The sequence below is a fragment of the Bubalus kerabau genome, chromosome 3 (genome assembly GCF_029407905.1).
Source record: "Bubalus kerabau isolate K-KA32 ecotype Philippines breed swamp buffalo chromosome 3, PCC_UOA_SB_1v2, whole genome shotgun sequence".
Classification (NCBI taxonomy): domain Eukaryota; kingdom Metazoa; phylum Chordata; class Mammalia; order Artiodactyla; family Bovidae; genus Bubalus; species Bubalus kerabau.
Window position 1 is genome coordinate 10,750,317 of NC_073626.1, and position 17,767 is coordinate 10,768,083.

The 17,767-nt window shown below is 42.8% G+C and overlaps 1 protein-coding gene across 6 annotated transcripts in view; it reads left to right on the forward strand.

The window, feature by feature from the left end:
- The window catches only part of JARID2 (jumonji and AT-rich interaction domain containing 2), a 232,890-nt gene that overhangs the window by 71,356 nt on the left and 143,767 nt on the right, over positions 1–17,767 (forward strand). The window lies entirely within an intron of this gene.

Genomic DNA, 17,767 nt, shown 5'->3' on the forward strand with positions numbered 1-17,767 from the left:
TTTTAGAAGGTGGCTTTATTCAAAGGTCTCTGAAATCCTGTTTGTAGGTTATGAAGAGTACATGTTCATTGTCTTGAGAAGTCAGTAGTGGTTCTGTCCTTCCCCCATTTAAAAAGCACAACAAACATGTAGTCTAGTACAGGGAACGGAGAGCAGAAGCAGCTCCTACAGAAGTGCTCAAAGTTGTCCATTCGGGCAAGAATTTATCAAACACCCTGCGATTTGGGAGAGTACCTGCTAAGGTCACCCATTACAGATGTATGTTCTGCTGTAGGAGAAGGAAATGGCAACCCACTCCAGTGTTCTTGCCTGGAGAATCCCAGGGATAGGGGAGCCTGGTAGGCTGCCGTCTATGGGGTCACACAGAGTCAGACAGACTGAAGTGACTTAGCAGTTCTGCTGTAAGAGCCAGAGTCAGGTAAAAATTTGGAAAGGCTGGTAAACAGAAGTACTGCCAAACTTAAAACCAGTAGCTCTAACTTAGTCTTACATCAGAGTGTAGAAGGAGGAAGAAGGTGGGAGGGTTAAGATGGGTAGGGGAAAAAAAAAAGACCTGCCAAGAAGGACAAGAATATTCATGTGAAGTTACTTCACTGATGATTTATTGGTATTTTACAGGAGGGGATTAAATGATTATTTGAGAAAAACAAATTGGGCATTTGCCTCATGAGTTTAATTTTTAAAGATACAGCTGAGTAGTAATTGGAACTCAAACTTGTCTCATGGTTCTTCTAATGAATCAAAATACATGGTGTAACAGTGTCAAGAGGCTCGCAGTTAAATCTGAATCTTTATTTTTCTTGAATTAAATCGATGGTCTTTTACAGCAGCACCGTGGAGAAGCAGTTTTATTATCTGGAAAGAGCAACATGTAAAACCCCTCTTCTAAAGTACCCATAACTTGTAAAGGAATATGTGTGGTAGTGAGCGTACCTGCCTTGAGCTCCAGGAGAAAAGACCGGAGTGTTAGACAAGTGGTGGGTGCCTTGGTCTTCTGTCAGCCTGGTAGACCTTCTGAGTTTAGAGAAGACTTTCTGAGGGATAAGACCCTGCAGAGTTGACGCAGAACAATTCTTTGTGTGGATTTGCCCTGAAACACAGACAAATCCAAACTGAGGAAATAAATGTGCGTTCTTGTATTTTACAGAGTACTCACTTGCAAGCACATTTCCTGAGCTGCTTCCCACTATCATCATCATCTTTGTTTGTGTGTAACAGCTTTGTGGACATATAATCCGTGTACCATAAAACATACCCTTTTAAAGTATAAACTCTGTGGTTTAGTATGTTCACAGAGTGCTGCCGCCAGCACCACTATCTCATTTCAGAACACTTTTGTCACCCCAAAAGGTAGACTTCATTCCTGTTCGCTATCAGCGCCTCTCCCCGCCCTCCCGCCAGCCCGGCAGTCACTGCTGTCTCTTGTGGTGCAGTGGGTAGGACTGCTCTGGACATCTCATCAAAATGGAATTGTACAACACGTGGACTTATTTATTGTCTGACTTTTGTTTCCCTGTTTTTAACCCATCAGTGTTTTTGAGGTTCATCCACATTGTTCCATGAATCAGCACTTCATCCCCCTTTTATTATTATTATTTTTTATTGATGTGTAGTTGATGAAACTGGTAAGTTACTGGTGTGCAATACAGTGATTTGTAATTTTTAAAGTTAATACTCCATTTATAGTTTTTACAAATATTGTCTATATTTCCCTTGCCTACCCCCCTTTACTTTTTAAAAATTTTTATAAAATATACCTAGCAAATGTAGTCATTTTAGGAAGAAAATTCAGTGGCATGGACAGCATTCACAGTGTTGTGCAATCATCACCACTATTGATTTTCCAGAAATCTTTCTTATTGCCGGTAATATTGTATTATGAGTAGACCACATGTTATTTATTCATAAATGACATTTGGTTGTTTTCATTTATTGTCCATTATAAATAATACTGCTATGAGCTTGTGTATACAGGATTTTGTCTAGACAAAGGTTTTCAGTTTTTTTTTGTTTTAGTTAGGAGTGGAATTGATTGGTCATATGGTAACTCCCTGCCTTTTGTACGTCATTATTGGAGGAATGTGTATTCCTTTGCCCATTTTTGGATTGGGTGGTTTTTATTGCTGTAAGAATTCTTTACACATCCTAGATACAGGTCCCTTATATGATAAATGACTTAACAATAATTCCTTCTTCTACTGTCGTGGAAATGTGGATATATTGGATATCCCTTATTTTCTCAATTCCCTGTGAAATGGTATTAGCAGAAAAGATTATAGCTAGTTTAGCGTCCAAACTTGTTCAGGAATGTGTAGGTGAAAAAGAAAGGAAATAAGGTTCTGTGTCACCAGAAATGAGATTCAAAGTTGATGCCATAGCTTACCAAGTGATCAGGGAGTCTTGGGCCAAGGGAGGCAAACCACTGAGGTGGTTGTGCAGAGATCAAACAAGTACCAGAGGAATCTGTTATCCTGCAGGACTTTGTGGAGAAGATAGGAGCTTTCCTGTTGTGCTTATCGGTATGGAAGGACACACAAAACCCAAGTGGGCAAACCTTTAAAGTATGACATTTTACAGCTTGGAAAACCATAGCCCCAAAGGAAGGCAAGCAGAGGTGTTTCTCAGACCACGTGTAAGTCTATACGATGTGCAAACAGGAATTGATCTGACAGCGTGAAGATATGGCAGCCTCCTCTAATTAAAGCCTCTTGATGACATTAAACCGTGTTGCTTCATTACAATAAATCATATATTAACAGACTATGTCTCTGAAGAGGCATTGTCAGTGTGCTGCGAGATGGAGCGAGACTTGACCTCGTCGTTGCAGGGATTCCTTGGAGGCGATGACTCCTGTTGCCCAGGGTGGGCGTGAGCCCCGCTGGAGTTACTTTGGAGTAACTCAGGTCTTAGAGAGTGCGTCCTGATAATTCTGTTCTACAGAGGCCGATGCTTTTTATATTGAATACACACTTCAGTGTAAGGACTGTTTCCTGTTGAAGGGAATAGAGTTTTCATTCCCTGTTTTCACAGCCATTTATTTTCTGACCCCCTCTTAATTTTCAAGCTGGTCTGGGCTTGGCTTGACTTAACTTCCACAGCAGTTTCTACAGGCTCATTCGACCAAGTGCTGGTTTCTTTTTCCCTCCTTCAGCCAGCATTTGGAGAGCCCATTGACGACCAGATGGATCAAGCAGGTATTGGCTATTTTTACCAGTTGATCATCTGGAAGACATTATGTCGTGCTCTGTATGTCTCTTTCTGAGATTCTTAATAGTGAAATACCTGGGGTAGTGTAGAATGTAGAAACAGAAGACCTGTTTGAAACTCTGAAGTAATGATAAAATAAATGCAAATGTAAGACTGGGAAAATCCTAGTTCCTGTGAAAAATCGACTCCTACTGCCCGTTCAAGACCCGGACCATAATAACATATGACACCACCTAGGCTCACGAGGGCTGCTATTAATTTATTTTCATTGGTTTAATTTTCAAAAGTTAATTATATTAAACCAGTGGGGTATATTTAATTTCTCCTTGATGCAGACTATTAAGCACTCACCAACCTTTTTTTCTCTCTTGATTTTGTAAATGGTAATTGTAAGTCAGTGCATCTTAGCTCTGTACAACCAGAAGGGGCCCTGGGGAGAGCTCTGTCCACACCCCTCGTGTTGTACACTACAGTATCAGAGACATCTGGGTCATCTTGCTTTACGGCGGAGGTCTCCTTTGAACCCTGATGTCTTAGGACAGTCACTGGAGACGTTTGACTGTTCCTCCTACCGTTTGCTCCTCTGCATCCTGGGCACCCTTTCCTTTGTTCTCTTCCTGTCTCTGAGCGCTCTCTAGCTAGCTGCAGGTCCTCTTTCTCTGCTCGCCTTTTGCTGTGCAGGGGTCCCTGCGCCTCTGTTGTCCCATGGTGTCTCCTGTCCTTGTAAGCCCTCACCCCCACCCCTCCATCCACGGTCTGTTGTTGTCCAGGCCGCAGCCATTCCTCCTTAACTGCCCTCTGTTCCTGTTGAACAGCAGTGAGAGCAGCACCCCCTTCTGTTGGTGGAAGTGCTTGTCCCAAGCATGGCTCCTCCATTGTCCTGGAGGACACCACCAAGGTGGCTGGGCTTCTCTCTCTCAAACTGTAATAGTGATAATAATAATTGGGGGTGGGGGGGGGCAGTGGGTAGATTGCCTCTGGATGGGGGTAGGGGAGAAGTATGTCAACTCTAACTTCTCGAATTGTGTGTTTTATGACCATGTCTCTACAATTTTAGTATGTTGTTAAAAATAGGAACCTGAGGATTAAACACTTTGGCTTTTGCAGTTTTGGAATGAACCGTTACTGTCAGCCGCAGAATTTAATATTGCTAACATTTAGTTAGAGCTGTAGTGTGTACTTCTTAAGCATACATTTAAAACAACATTTGTTGATGCCTGTAGACAATGATAGATGCTAAGGCTTTTTGTAAGGGAACCATTTTGCCTGGGGGAAGAATGTTGTAGTAATTCCCAAATGTTGAAAACTGCTTTCTGGAGCTTATTAAAAACACTTCCCTCCCCGCCCCGCTCTGTGTTCTGTTTCAGCATTGGTTTCCTAATAGGTTTTTTTTTTTTTTTTTTTTAATGGTGAAGTTAAAATTTTAGGTGTAAGTTTTCTGAATTTTCAACCCAGAACTGCTTTTTTATGCTGTCTAGGCTGTAATGTGCAGTCAGGATTGGGGACTTTTGCCAGGCAAGGGTGAACTGATTTTCTGTATTGATTGTGATTCATGTAAAACCCAAATTAGTTACTTTTAATCACTCCTCTTTTGTGCATTCCAAATAAGAGTTGTCTCTCTTAATGCAGATGCTGTGTTCTGATGCAGTGGCTGTGAAGTTGTTAGACTCGGGCCTGACTAATCCCCCGTGCCTGTGGAGCGCCTGGCCCACCGTTTCCTCCGTGTCTGTGTCTTCTGTAGTTCTTACGTCGCAGAGGAAGGAAGGAAGCTGATGACCACTGAGATCATAACAGATAGAAACCATGGACTGGTTTCTGAGCCTGACTCTGACTCTGTGACTTAGGGGACGAGCATGGGGCTTCATTTTTGCTGTCCTGGGTCTTCATTGCCGCGTAGGCTTTTCTCTGCTTGCACTGGCAGTCTTCTCACTGCAGTGGCTTCTCTTGCTGCAGAGCACAGGCTCGAGCTCTCTCGGGCTCAGTCGTGGTGGTGCCCAGGCTCGATAGTTGTGGCGCCCCAGCTTGGTTGCTCCAAGGCATGTGGGATCTTCCTGGACCAGGGATAGAGCTCCTGTCTCCTGCATTGGCTGGTGGATTCTTTACCACTGAGCCACCAGGGAAGCCGAATGGAACTTTTGATTCTTTGCTTTTCACTAGTTGGGCATGTAATGTACCTCGTATGCAGGAGGAGGAGTTTTATTTCCTTGTGAGGATGTGCCAATCCCTAGGCTGTAAGGTTTCCTCCCCATCTTGCTTTGAATGGTCATTTTAGTGGGTGAGTATTGGAGAGTGGTTGATTGATATGTAGGAAACATCTGATTTATCTCGACTTCCATTCATACTACTTGGTGGTGTCCTGGTATGTTTATTGCAATTCCAGCTGTGATAGGGAGGGTAGATTTATGGTGTTGATGCCATGACCTTTATTCCAGTCCTTCTTAGTTCCTTCCAGGTCAGGAATGTGTTTCCTGTGAGTGTGAATGTTGAATAGCTTTAGGTAACACTCTCAGATCTCAGATGATCTTGTGACTGTCTAGTCCTGAAGTTACCTGTGGGATCTTAACTGATGATTGCTTCCAGGCCATGTGTTAGAGCATGTCTGTCTCTCTGTGATAATTTAAACCCTCAAAGTCCAGGTCACCTTGAGCAGGCTCCAGTGCTGGTGTATTTCACATACACCCCATGACCTTTATAGCTCTTAAAAAAAAGGAACAAAAGAGGCTGTTTGCAAAAGGAAGTCTCCTATACCCACGCTATTCTTCCTGCCTGTGTGATGTTAGAAAAGTGTTATTTTCACTGTTATGTAAAAGCTCTTCATGGTTTCTTCTGTGTAGTTTTGAGATGTTTCCTATTCAATGGAAAAGTGTGAAATATTCAAGCAGAGCTAGTACTCCCTCTCTCACCCTTTGTCTTTTGCTGAATGTACCTGTTAATTTTACACGAAGGATTCTCCCTCCCGGGTGCTCTTTCCAACTCACCCACATTCTGAGTGTGGGAAAATTTAACTCCTTTTAAATATAGTTACGAATTTTCTTTGAAACAGTGGATATAAAGTCAACAAAGGCTTCCTTTAAACAGACGGGCTTTTATTTTCTCTACACCAGATAGGGAAGTGGTCACAGTCTGGGGCAAGCCCCAGCCCCAAGCCTCACATAGGCATTCACCAGAAACGCCTGCTGTTCCCGGGCCCTTCAGTTACAGGTGCTCAACAAACAGGGCTTAACCACACATCATTGACTAGGCTATCTGTTTGGTGTTTAGAAAAGTTTGTATTTACATATAGAGTATCTTCTTTGGTAATACTGTATTCTAGGAATTATTGAAGTAGTGCCAATTAATTTTGCCACGAGATTGCTGAATTAGTCATTATTCTTTAGTAAATAGAGATGAGGAATCACATTGAAAGACTGGGTTTGGAACAGTGCCCAGGCCTGGGCATAATCACAGTCTCCTTACAGTACCTTCCCTGATAGATAGTCAATAAATGTTTTCAACCAACACAGTTATGTAATTAAATATTATCAGGAGGGTGTGCAGTGCTGAGAATGTCTAAAGTTAGGAATTGCAGAAAGAGGAAGAGTGTAATTTGGTAACAGTTGGACATCCTATTTTGTGTTTGATTAATTTAAAGTAGCTTTTTATATCACACCAGTATTTTTTATTTTAGAACATTTAGAAACTCTGGTTACTAAAAAAAAGAGAAAAATAGCAGCATGTGTACCACTCTGATAATTATTAACATTTTGTGTTTATCAGTTTTTCTTTTTCAGTTAGTGGGCTGAAACATGGAGAAATAAAACAGAAACAGCCCCCAAAGCATATTGTACACAGGATTTATACAAGTCTTGTTTTAACACGACTTCCTGCATGTTTCTCTGTAACCGGCTGCATAGTGTTCCAGAGCACGGGGGGTGGAGTCGCCCCTCATCCAGGCTTTGTGCAGTGGGCTCTCCCCCACCTCGCCTTTCCTTAAAGTGCCTACTCACCCCAGTGGGGGTGTGTGGCCGTGGCCGCTTGGAGTGGTCTGATAGATCTTCAGCTAGTGCAGCTCAGCTACTCTGCTGTGTCTGTTAGAATTTATTAACACCTGGCTTTGGAATAAAGTAGTGAACCCTCCTCAGAGTTTAGTGCATCTTCATAGTTATCGCCTCAAGTTAAAGAGGAGTGGATTACTTGGTCGAAAAAGACCCTTTAAAAAAAGTCTTTGGATGAGTATCCCTGTATAGCTCTTATTCACGGAGACACCTTGTGAAGTTTCCTAGTTGGTTAAAATTATAGATGGTTTTTATTGACAAAGTGTTTTGTTGACAAAGTGTTAGCATCATTCAAGTAAACTCTCATGCTTCAGAGTGAACATTTCTATGTAATGTGCCCTTTTTCCATCCGAATATTTGATTTGTGTCCTTATTTGTCCATTACTTAGGCATTTAGTACTAAATTAGTCATTATGTATATGCTTTGATTTTAGAGTATGTTTATGCCTGCATTCTAAGATGTGTTAACCGAGGCTGGGCAAGAAAAATAATGAGATTTCTTGTGAATAACTGCTTCAATTATGCAGTCCTAGTTAAGATTTAAGAAATGCTGTTGTGCATGCTTTTCAAACTTGATTTTCTGATCTTTTGTTTTTTATTCCAGTGAGTTTCAAAGGATGGGTGTCATTAAGTTCTTATATGCAAGCAGATCAGTCTTACTGCTAGTTTGGTGGGAATACTTACTGCTAGTGGGATTCAAAGATGGTGAATATTATATTAAAAAAAAAAAAAACCCAAACGCTGGGTTGAGATTAGATTGAACAGCTGGTTGTGTGTTGGAGAGAATGATCATCTCCGTGTGACCCTGGGAGTGTATGTCAAAGAGATGTGACGTGTGGTTCCGTGGTACCTTGGAGCGGGTGGGCGGCTCTGGCAGCCGTCACTGTACCCTGCGCCAGTTAGCAGACCTTCTGTGAGTTCCTGTGGCCCTTCCGTTATCTCTGACTGAAACAGGGTCTGGTTAAGATCAGATTGTTTAGACTAAGGCACGTTGATCTTGGCACAGTAATCGGGATAGACTGTGAGCCAGGTAGACCGGGAAAAGCCACTGGTGATTAAAGGGGAAAGCAGTTCACTCTGTATTCTTGCCTGGGAAATCCCACGGACAGAGGAGCCTGGCAGGGTACAGTCCATGGGGTCACAAAGAGCTGGACACGACTGAGAGACTAAACAACCACCACCACAGTTTTTTAAAAAAACTGTAAACATTTAATTTTTTGTAAATGCGGGATTTCCAGTTTTATGTTCTCCTGAAATGCAGTTCGGAGCATAACAGAAGAAACAATTACCGCTCACTGTCTTTTATCACATACCTTCATACTTTGCCCCAGTTGCATTGTTGTTTAACCATTTTTTAGGAATCACATCTTTTCAGTTGAATACTGGATTTTGTAATTTTGAAAAGAAAAAAAAAAAGGCAAAGCAGTTAATAATTGGGGAATGGCTTTGGTGTCCTTGACTCATTTTCTAGTCATTCGTCTTGATGTATGCCACTTTTAGATTTACCTGGGAGGACCTTTTAAACAGCTTCAGAGTATTAAGCCCCATGGTGCTGACCTTGCTGAACTGGGCATCAGAGTTCCCGCCAGCCCTCTTTTCAGCTCTCCAGGGAGATCAGGAGAAAACTAGCCAGAGGGTTGTCTAGTGGGTTTTGTAGCTACGCAACATCGCACTCCTTAGCGTTTGTCCTGGAGCTTCAGTTTAACATACTGTTTGCATGCCTGTGTGCTCAGTCTTATCTGACTCTCTGCGACCCTGTGGACTGTAGCCCACCTCTGTCCTTGGGATTCTCCAGGCAAGAATACTGGAGCTGGTTGCCGTTTCTTCCTCCAGGGCATCTTCCTGACCGAGGGATTGACCCCGCGCCTCCTGCGTTGGCAGGCCCCTGGAAAGCCCCACCACTCTTTACCTAATATTAACTTAATGCATAGGTATACAGAATTGAATGTAAAGTTTAAGTTTTAGGGGAAGTAAATGAAATTCTATCACTGGGGAGTAAGTGGTGATTTTATAGTTTCCAATGGCAGCTGTGAAACTTGCTTTGAGTGTAGAAAGTAGTAGTCAAACCTAAAGCACTTTTGGAAAGTAGAAGAAAGAGGTGGCACTCACTACTTCTGTGTGGGTTTGTTTGTTTTTCTTAAATTCAGTGGGTGGTGCTTGATTAGTTAGTTTCCTCTCTTCCATTCTGTCACATGTTCCATGTAATAAAGATGAAATGCACTTTGACATACGGAGATTTCCCTGGTTACATTGGAGGTTAGCAGTCAGCCCGGAGTGTGTGTAGCTCTGGCTGACTCAGCAGTTGTAATTGAAAAATAGAATTTTTTGGAAAGAGTTTTTTTGAATAAAGGGTATGTGACAGTCTGATGAACTGCTGTTTTCTTAAACAGCTCTATTGAAATATGTTACATACCATACAACCCACCCATTTAAAGTGTGCATTTCAGTGGTTTTTATAAGTTCTGAAGGCTCTGCATTCATCACTATAAATCCAGAGCATTCCTAGCCCTCAGAAGATCTGATTTTAGAAGTAAACTTTCCATGAAGATAGATTATTCAGTGTTTACTGGTGTTACTTTGATAGGATGTATCCTGTTTAGCATGTATCTATCTTTATATGTTCTCAGCTGAAAATTTTTAATCTCAGATTGTCTGTCTCTTCTTGGTCTGAAGTTTTCTGTAACACTGAACTGTTAATTAGGGTTGTAATAATGTTGTAACTCCCTGCTTAATGCTTTGGACATCCTCTCTTTATTTTCATTAATAACATAATTTGTAAGCTGCTGCTTATATCACAGTAGAGTTTTGAAGATTTGGATTATGTGTTATTTTGGATTATCATCTTCCATCTTCAGTGTTAGTTGAGGATCTATTAATTTTGGGGGAGGGCGCAAAGCCTAACTTAATTTTTGATAGAAAGGTGAGTTTGCTGTTATTGCAGAAATCATAAAATGCATGTCAGATGTGATTTCTCTGTGTGGCACTCTTGGTAATTTGGAGTTTTAATTTTTTTTTTTTTTTTTTTTTTGAAGCTTCACTTGTCTTCCAGGCTCAGGGATGCTAGTTGACGTGTGTTCCTACTACTATCTTGCTATGCTTGTTAGAAGTTTCTAGTGTATGTTCTTGTATTTTTGTGCTTTGGAGCAGAGACTTAACACAGTGCTTATCTGTGTAGACATGTTTCTTTCAGGGTCTTTTCAGGAAGGTCTGGAATAGATTCAGAAATGCAGTGTGATACAATGCTAACCATAGCTGTGTGTCTCAACCCTTTGGGGAACTACAGAAGTTCAGCACCGTGAGCTCTACCGCCTGGTACTCTGGTTTGGAATAACCAGAGTGGAGCCCCACTATTATGATTGGAACTGCACCCCAATTTGAGATTGGTTTGTCTTTGGACCAAAAGTCTTAAGGTCGAGCTTATCAATTTATGTTGGTCTGGTCATTGTAGTCCTGTGTTTTTGCCTGTGCAATTGAGAAAGAGCTTTCAATGGAAATTAGACAAGTATTTGGAAAAGTAGTTCGTGTCTGGGTGAGGGATAGGATTCAACTGAAATTCAGTTTATAATTAAATATAGCTGGTGTTTTATTCACATCGTGTTGGGAATGGCGTAAGACCATCTGTGCATCTTGTACATTTTATAGCTTTGGTAAACTTACTCTCCCTTATAACTTCTTTATTCCCTTTAGAGAGAATTTTCTGAAGAGGATTTCCATTTTCTTGTGTTTTCCTAGAGTAGCATGGGGGTAAGTTTCCGGTTTAACACAGCACTCGAGAGTGGCTGTGTTCCGGTTGGGTCCCGCCGCGCCCTGGGGAGACTTGCTTTGTGGATTGCTGGGAGATCTGTGTGGGGTTGAACCTCACCTCCCACTGCCTCACTGTGCAGTCTGGATCAAGTTAGCCTTCTCTTCATGGGGCAGTTCTGAGAAATAGTTGTGGTCATACATGTAAAATGTATTCAATGAATGTTTATTGTTGTTGTTACTCAGCTGTTTGTGTTTGAAATAATGAACTCTTATGAACTGAATTTCCTGTCTGGTAACGCTACATTCTGTGTTTTTGTCAGATGTAGCCGGGAATCTTTGAAGAAGGTCACAGTCTTTCCATCCTGTTTAATGTGCATTGAAGCATCTGTTTGGTGAATGTTACTTTGGTGGCTCAAAGGAGTTTACATGCACTTCCCAGAGATCCTGACTCACATTAATATATTCGTTTATTCACTAGGAGAATAATTCATTTTTTATTACGCAGTAGCTTATAGCAGGTGTTGGAAACGCCTGTGGTTAACACTAATGGCAGTCAGCGTTGGCCTTTTTTCCTTCACTGTCTGCTGTCTCGTGGTTTTCCACCATTTATTCTTAATTGTCATATACGGTGGAAGATATTAAATCCATGATTCTCCTCCTCTTGTTGTGAATGTCTGCACCTCTTAAGTTTTCTCAGCTTTCCTAGTTTCTGGTTTCAGTTAATGTGCTGATGGATTTCTGGTTTGTGGGGCAAAATAGTTGGCTTTGGTGTGGCTTTTTTCCTTCTTCCTTCCTGCTTTTCTGCATTTGGTTGGTGCACCTGTGCACATAACTCTTAAGGAAAGATTTTCCCTACCTTTATCTGGGAGAGATGTAGAGTCTTCGCCTAAAGAAGCCTTCCTGGCTACCTCCGTGAGCATCGCTTGGTATCATTTGTCCTGAATATGCTCCAATGGATGTAAGCATTTGGATGTTTGTAATTCCACATAGGTTTTAAATATGGTTGTCAAATTTATGTAATTGAATCATTTTATATCAGAATAAAGCCAGGTAGAAGGATTTCCTAAAGCTGTATTTGTTCCCCGAGCCATTAGGTGATTAAATAAGCTGAGTACACAGGGGCACATGTTAGGCAATTAAACATCCAGTAGCCACTCTGTTCAAGGATTTGGGGCTCAGGAGTCGAGTGTGTTGATTTAATGCAAGATTTCAGGAAAATGTATGTGGGGGATGTGGAGAATAAAGGAGAAGAGAGCTGCATGCCTCTCATGAGAGAAATGGTTATTTAAGCAAGGAAGCATTCTTGTAAGTAGTTTAACCTTTTAAGCCTGCAGATTCCATTTTACCTTCCCTGATTATTTATGTGGTTGGTGAGCATTTTTCAGAAGTGTTTCAGTCCTCACGATGTGCGTATATTGGGAGGAGGTCAGTGAAAATGGGACAGAGACATTCTCCGATTACACTAATGTCTTTTTTAAAGATATATCATAATTTTATTGTGGTTTAAAAATTTACACATTGTATAAGTTGATGGTAGGGGCTTGAAAATCCATTTTACAGGACAAGGGAATTTAATTGTGCCTCAAGTGTGCTGTTTTCTGAGTCTACGTTTTAGTAGGTTCTTCTGTGTGTGTGTGTGTTTGCTGGGGGGCTAGGTCAGTGCTTTTTCTAAAATGTATTTTGGAAACTTCCATTGCCTGGTTCAAACTTTCCATAAGCTCACAGAGTTGGTTTAAAGTTTTAATTTGATTTAATATTTTGTTCCAGATGTTAACTAGCGGATTTTCTTTTCCTTTTGAGTTACACTTGAAAGGGCAGAGAGATTTGCTCTTGCTTTCTTCTCAAGTATAAAAATGTCAAACTTCGCGTTATCCTTTATTCTTCATTGAAACCATTAGAGGGTAAAAAAGCCCACAGCCAGGCATCTGCAGACAGGGGTCCATCTCGATGAGAAGCAGCTGCAGCAGGAGGAGCGGGCTGGGAGGGCCCGCCAGGACACGCGGAGCTGCTGATGCTTCGTGTTTACCCTGGCCTACCTCTGTGGGTGGGTGGGTGGTTGAGGGGAGTTAAGCCAATTAATGGAACAAAACAAGTAATGTTATTTCAGCAAAAGAGCAGGTCATAGTATACCATGAGGTGAAAATTGAAGATTCAAGGGCCACAGTTGAGAAGGTTTTTCCATGTTGATAGTCGTGTATTAGGAATGGAAAGCATTTTCAGTGAGATCACTTAGACCATCTTGTCACACGAACTTCCCCTTCGACCTTGCAGTTGAGGTCACTCTGCTTGTCAGTTTTTTTTGTTTTTTTTGTTTTTTTAAATAATCCATCCAGGAGGCCACCCATGCCTGATGTGATAGATTAGTACCAGTTCTTTCTGAAGGACCTAGTTGTTACTTTAGTTTTTATTCTCTAATCCAAGATACGAAGACTTCCTTTGGGTGATGGAAGATACTGAGCAAAAAAAATGTGAAAATGTTCCGTCTAAGGAATGGAATTTTGTGGGTGGGTAAAATTTTAGTGTCTCCATCCATAGCCACAACCACATCATGTGCCCTAATTATGTGTGTGTGAGTGAGGTGGGTCTGCTTGGGTTATCCAGAGAGAGTGACTAGAGAGTTCTCAGTCAGAACTATTTCCAGCTTGGAAAATTCCCATTTCTATTTCCAGGGTTGTTCAGTCTGGAAGTAGAGGGCAAATTAAAGAGCACAGTTTTAGAAGTGGGATTGGGTTTTGGCACTGGCAGCTTGGTAGCTGCAGTTTTGGCAAAAGATCATTGATGGGTTTGGCTCAGCTCCTGAGGAAATGCTGAAGAGAAAAAGGAAGGAATGTCATAAAGCCCCCTCTGCCGCTCAGGCTGCAGTTTGGTTTGTTATCAGTGAGACTGAGGGTAAGTTGAAGATACGGTGGATCAAACACAGCAGTCATCGTCTTCTGGCCTTCAGCTTCTCTCCCTCAAATCCTGGACGGCTGTGCTTTTGGAGACAAGACACACACCACGTGAGGTGGCCAGTTGTCACACTCGGCCGTTCGTAGATTTATCGGCCTTCGGATGGTGCAGGTGTAGCTGTGGGTTCAGAGGTGGTGACAGGCCACTGCATCTGAGAACTGAATGCTGCTCAAGTCTTCTGGATTGTATTCAGTTCTGTGATGGACAGCTTCTGTTCTGATAACTCACAATTGGGGAGAATTGGGGGAGACGGATCACCTCTGGGCACAGAGTTAGAATCGCCGCCAGCAGCAGGGTCGCTTTTCTGTGCTTTTGTGCTTCCCAGTGACCAGGCACCTGAGCTGACCTTCTTCCATGAAGAATGCAAAGTTGTTTGTCATTGTGCTCTAGCTCACCTGGTTTCTCTCTCTCTCTGGAGACTTTCATAAAAATATGTATCAAATTTACTGTGTGCCCATCAGATATTCCTTCACTGTAAACATGGAGACCATGCAGCTGTCAGGGTGATTTTTGGGTGCTTTTTGTAATTACTGTTTTTCTTTGATCCTTAGATGTATTTGGTTTTCATGTTTAGAACAATACCCAGGTGGCATCTGTGACATGGTGTCTTGCAGCCCGAGCAGGAGCGGGTTTGGGCATGGTGCTTTATCTTACAACCATACCTTTAATCTATTTCTACGCTCTGTTGGGTGTTGGAATTAATTCCTATTGAAACAGGATTCAGAACGACTTCATTTCAGTGCTGGATCACATCATTAAGTTACTTTGAATAAACAAGGCACAGAAATGAAGCAGCAGGCTGTAAATCTGATATTAGTGAAAGAAATAGTTGTTGTGGCCAAAACCTGTGGCACCTAAAAAAAAAAAAAAGAAAGGGGGCCCCCCAGTGGATGAAGTTCTGTTAGGTCCAAAAGGATTGCCTGTTCCAGGGCATCCAGAGATGGGGTGAACAACTGGACTTAACATTCAGGGCAAAACAGTCTGGTATCTTGAGGCCTGATTAGGGGATTGTGAATTGAGAGAGCTGTGTTCTGTCCTAGCGGTGTAGAACATAATGGGAATTCTTTACTTTTTGGTGAAGGAAGAGGATGCTGCTAAATATGGATGATGAGGAGACGTGAGCTTACCTTGTGTGGTCGGGGAGCCGAGCATTGGTTAGAATCTCTGAGTGGGCGTGTGGTTCTGATAGGGGAACCACGTGCCGATACTCTTGAGTTGGAAGAAAACTTTTCCTTCCGGGGTGAGGAAAGACATCTTCAGCCGATACGGGAAAGGTGACTGTGGGGATTAGGGGGAACGCGGGTGGGGCTGTCACACACACACCGCGGATGGTCACACAGACCAGGCAGCCCTTCTCCCAGCGCAGGGTGGCCTGGGGGCCTTGGAAGACATTGGCCTCATGAAAGCTGGTTGTCTGGGTTCTCATCCCCGCCTTTCCCGGTGGAATCCAGACAACCCTTTCTGGCCGGTATGTAGGACTGTGTATATATGTAGACTGTCCCTAGTTTTCTCTGCTGGCCTCACGCGTACTTTTTGGTGCAGGTGTGTCATGATCTGTCAGTAGGAAGGAGGTCCCTTGGTATCACTGAAGCCTGCTTGTAACTGACCTCTGAGAAGCTGCTGTCGCTGGGGGCATGCTGTTGACCACCAGTTTCATATTTGCTGATTTTTTTTTTTTAAGGAGTGACCATATAATGGGTTAAACTTGGAAGTTACTCTAGCCTCCTGAAAAGTTGCTGTGTGGTCCCTCTGTACACATGCTTTTGTGCGGCGTTATAAATGGGATGTTTTGGCATCGGTGGCGGCTTCATTTGGCAGGGAGAGAGGCAGCCTGAATCATGCTCCTGCCGCGGCTTCCAGACTCCCTGGGCTCCTCACTTCGCTCTGCCCATCTCTTCCCGGGAGACTCTACAGACTCATCTGGGCTTGGCTGGAGAGTTGGTTTAAAAAAAAAAAAAAAAAAAAAAGGCAGATACTCCTGTTGATAAGCTTTTTAAAAAGAGTCACTGTGCTGAATCTTGAAGCCAGGGGGTATTTCAAGTCCGTGTTGATTTTTCGTTTAGCTTCCCCCCCCCCCATGAATGGTCTCCCTCGATGGTGTCACAGTGGGCAGTGGAGCTCAGTCTGCCTGCTGGCCCCTCACTGGACAGACAGGCAGGAGTCTTTACTGCCCCCTTATCTTTCCCAGCTCCCCTCCTCCCTGAAACACTATTTGTTTTCTTACACTCAAATTAATTTATTGACATGTAGTTCTTTGTAACAGAACGCATTGAAGGCCGCTGTAAATCTGCGTGGTCGTACTTAGCCGAGACCCCGTGAGCCTCCAGGTCTGAACCACTGCAGTTCTGATTCCCCTCCCCCCAGCCTTCTGGTCGCATTGTCCTCTGTCTGCGAGTTGTCTCCTAGGAACACACGCCTGCTGCTGTCCCGGCTTGGACTCCGGAAGCAGCGGCCTCGAGGAGGGCCCCACTTGCCTCTGCAGGGTCATGGCTCACCGTGCCGAACGGGTGGCCAGTGTCTGGTACAGGATGCTGCCGCGTCTTGGGGTTTTCTTCCCTTCCCCTTGTGTGTTCTCTCGCTCGGCTCCCCTGACCTTCCGTACGCCTGATGTCTGAAAGTCTGTTGAGTTGGGACAGGGGCCCCGTCACATAGAGAACAGACGTTGGTTAGAGTGCTTCCAGCTGATGGAGCAGTAGAAAGGTTTTTCCATCGTTTCCATTGCAAGATCTGAATTTTCTGTAAAATACCCATCAAATGGAGTGCTTCCCAGGTGGCTCAGTGGTAAAGAATCCACCTGCCAGTGCAGGAGAGTCGGGTTCAATCCCTGGGTTGGAAAGATCCCCTGGAGAAGGAATGGCAACCCACTCCTGTATTCTTGCCTGGAAAATTCCATGGACAGAGGAGCCTGCCGGGCTACAGTCCATGGGGTTGCAAAGAGTTGGACTAAACAACAATCCGTCAAATGTGCAAAGTAGGGCAGCTTTGCAAGCAAATGCAGTTGTAGCACAGCAGAGGTTATTAATTGGCACAGGGCACCTTTATTGAGAAAAAGGAATACTTTGTTTTCATTGCTGAGCAGTTCCATTTGTGGATATAACACACTTTTATCCACTCATGATTTGTTGGACAGTTGAGTTGTTCGCACATTTAGCCATTATACACGATGCTGCTGGGAACACGTATGTGTGAGTTTTTGTGTGGATGTGCGGTTTCACTTGTGTTGGGTATGTATACCTCGGAGTGAAATTGCTGGGTCCTCTGATAACTCCATTGAACCTTTTCAGGAACAGCCAGAGTGGTTTTCAAACACATTGCCCCATTTTTCATCCCCACCACAGTGTGTGATGGATCCAGTTTCTCCAGCACTTACCACTGTCAGCACTCAAACTCTTGTCTTCTTTGATTACAGCCATCCTGGTGGGTGTGGAGTGGTGTCTCATTGTGGTTTTGATCTGCAATTCCCTCATGAATGATGCTGTCAAGCATATTTTCATGTGTTTATTATCTATCCGTTTGTGTATCTTGAGTAGAGATCTTGAGGTTAATGCATATCATCTCCTTCTGAGAAAGTTTCAACAGATTCATATGTTAACTTATTTAAATTTCTAGTTTTACTTTTGAACAGAGCAGTCTGGAGATTTTTCAAAAACAAAACAAAATACCCATCTCTTTCAGAAACAGTACTATCTAAGAAGGGCTCTTTTTAAGTAATAAAATTATTTTTTAAATGTAAAATTTTAGTCCCAGATCTAATGCCATTTGATAAGGTACATTAACAGTTGAAATCCTAGCAGAAAGGGAAGCTCCTGTCACCTGAAATGATCCTCTTCCTA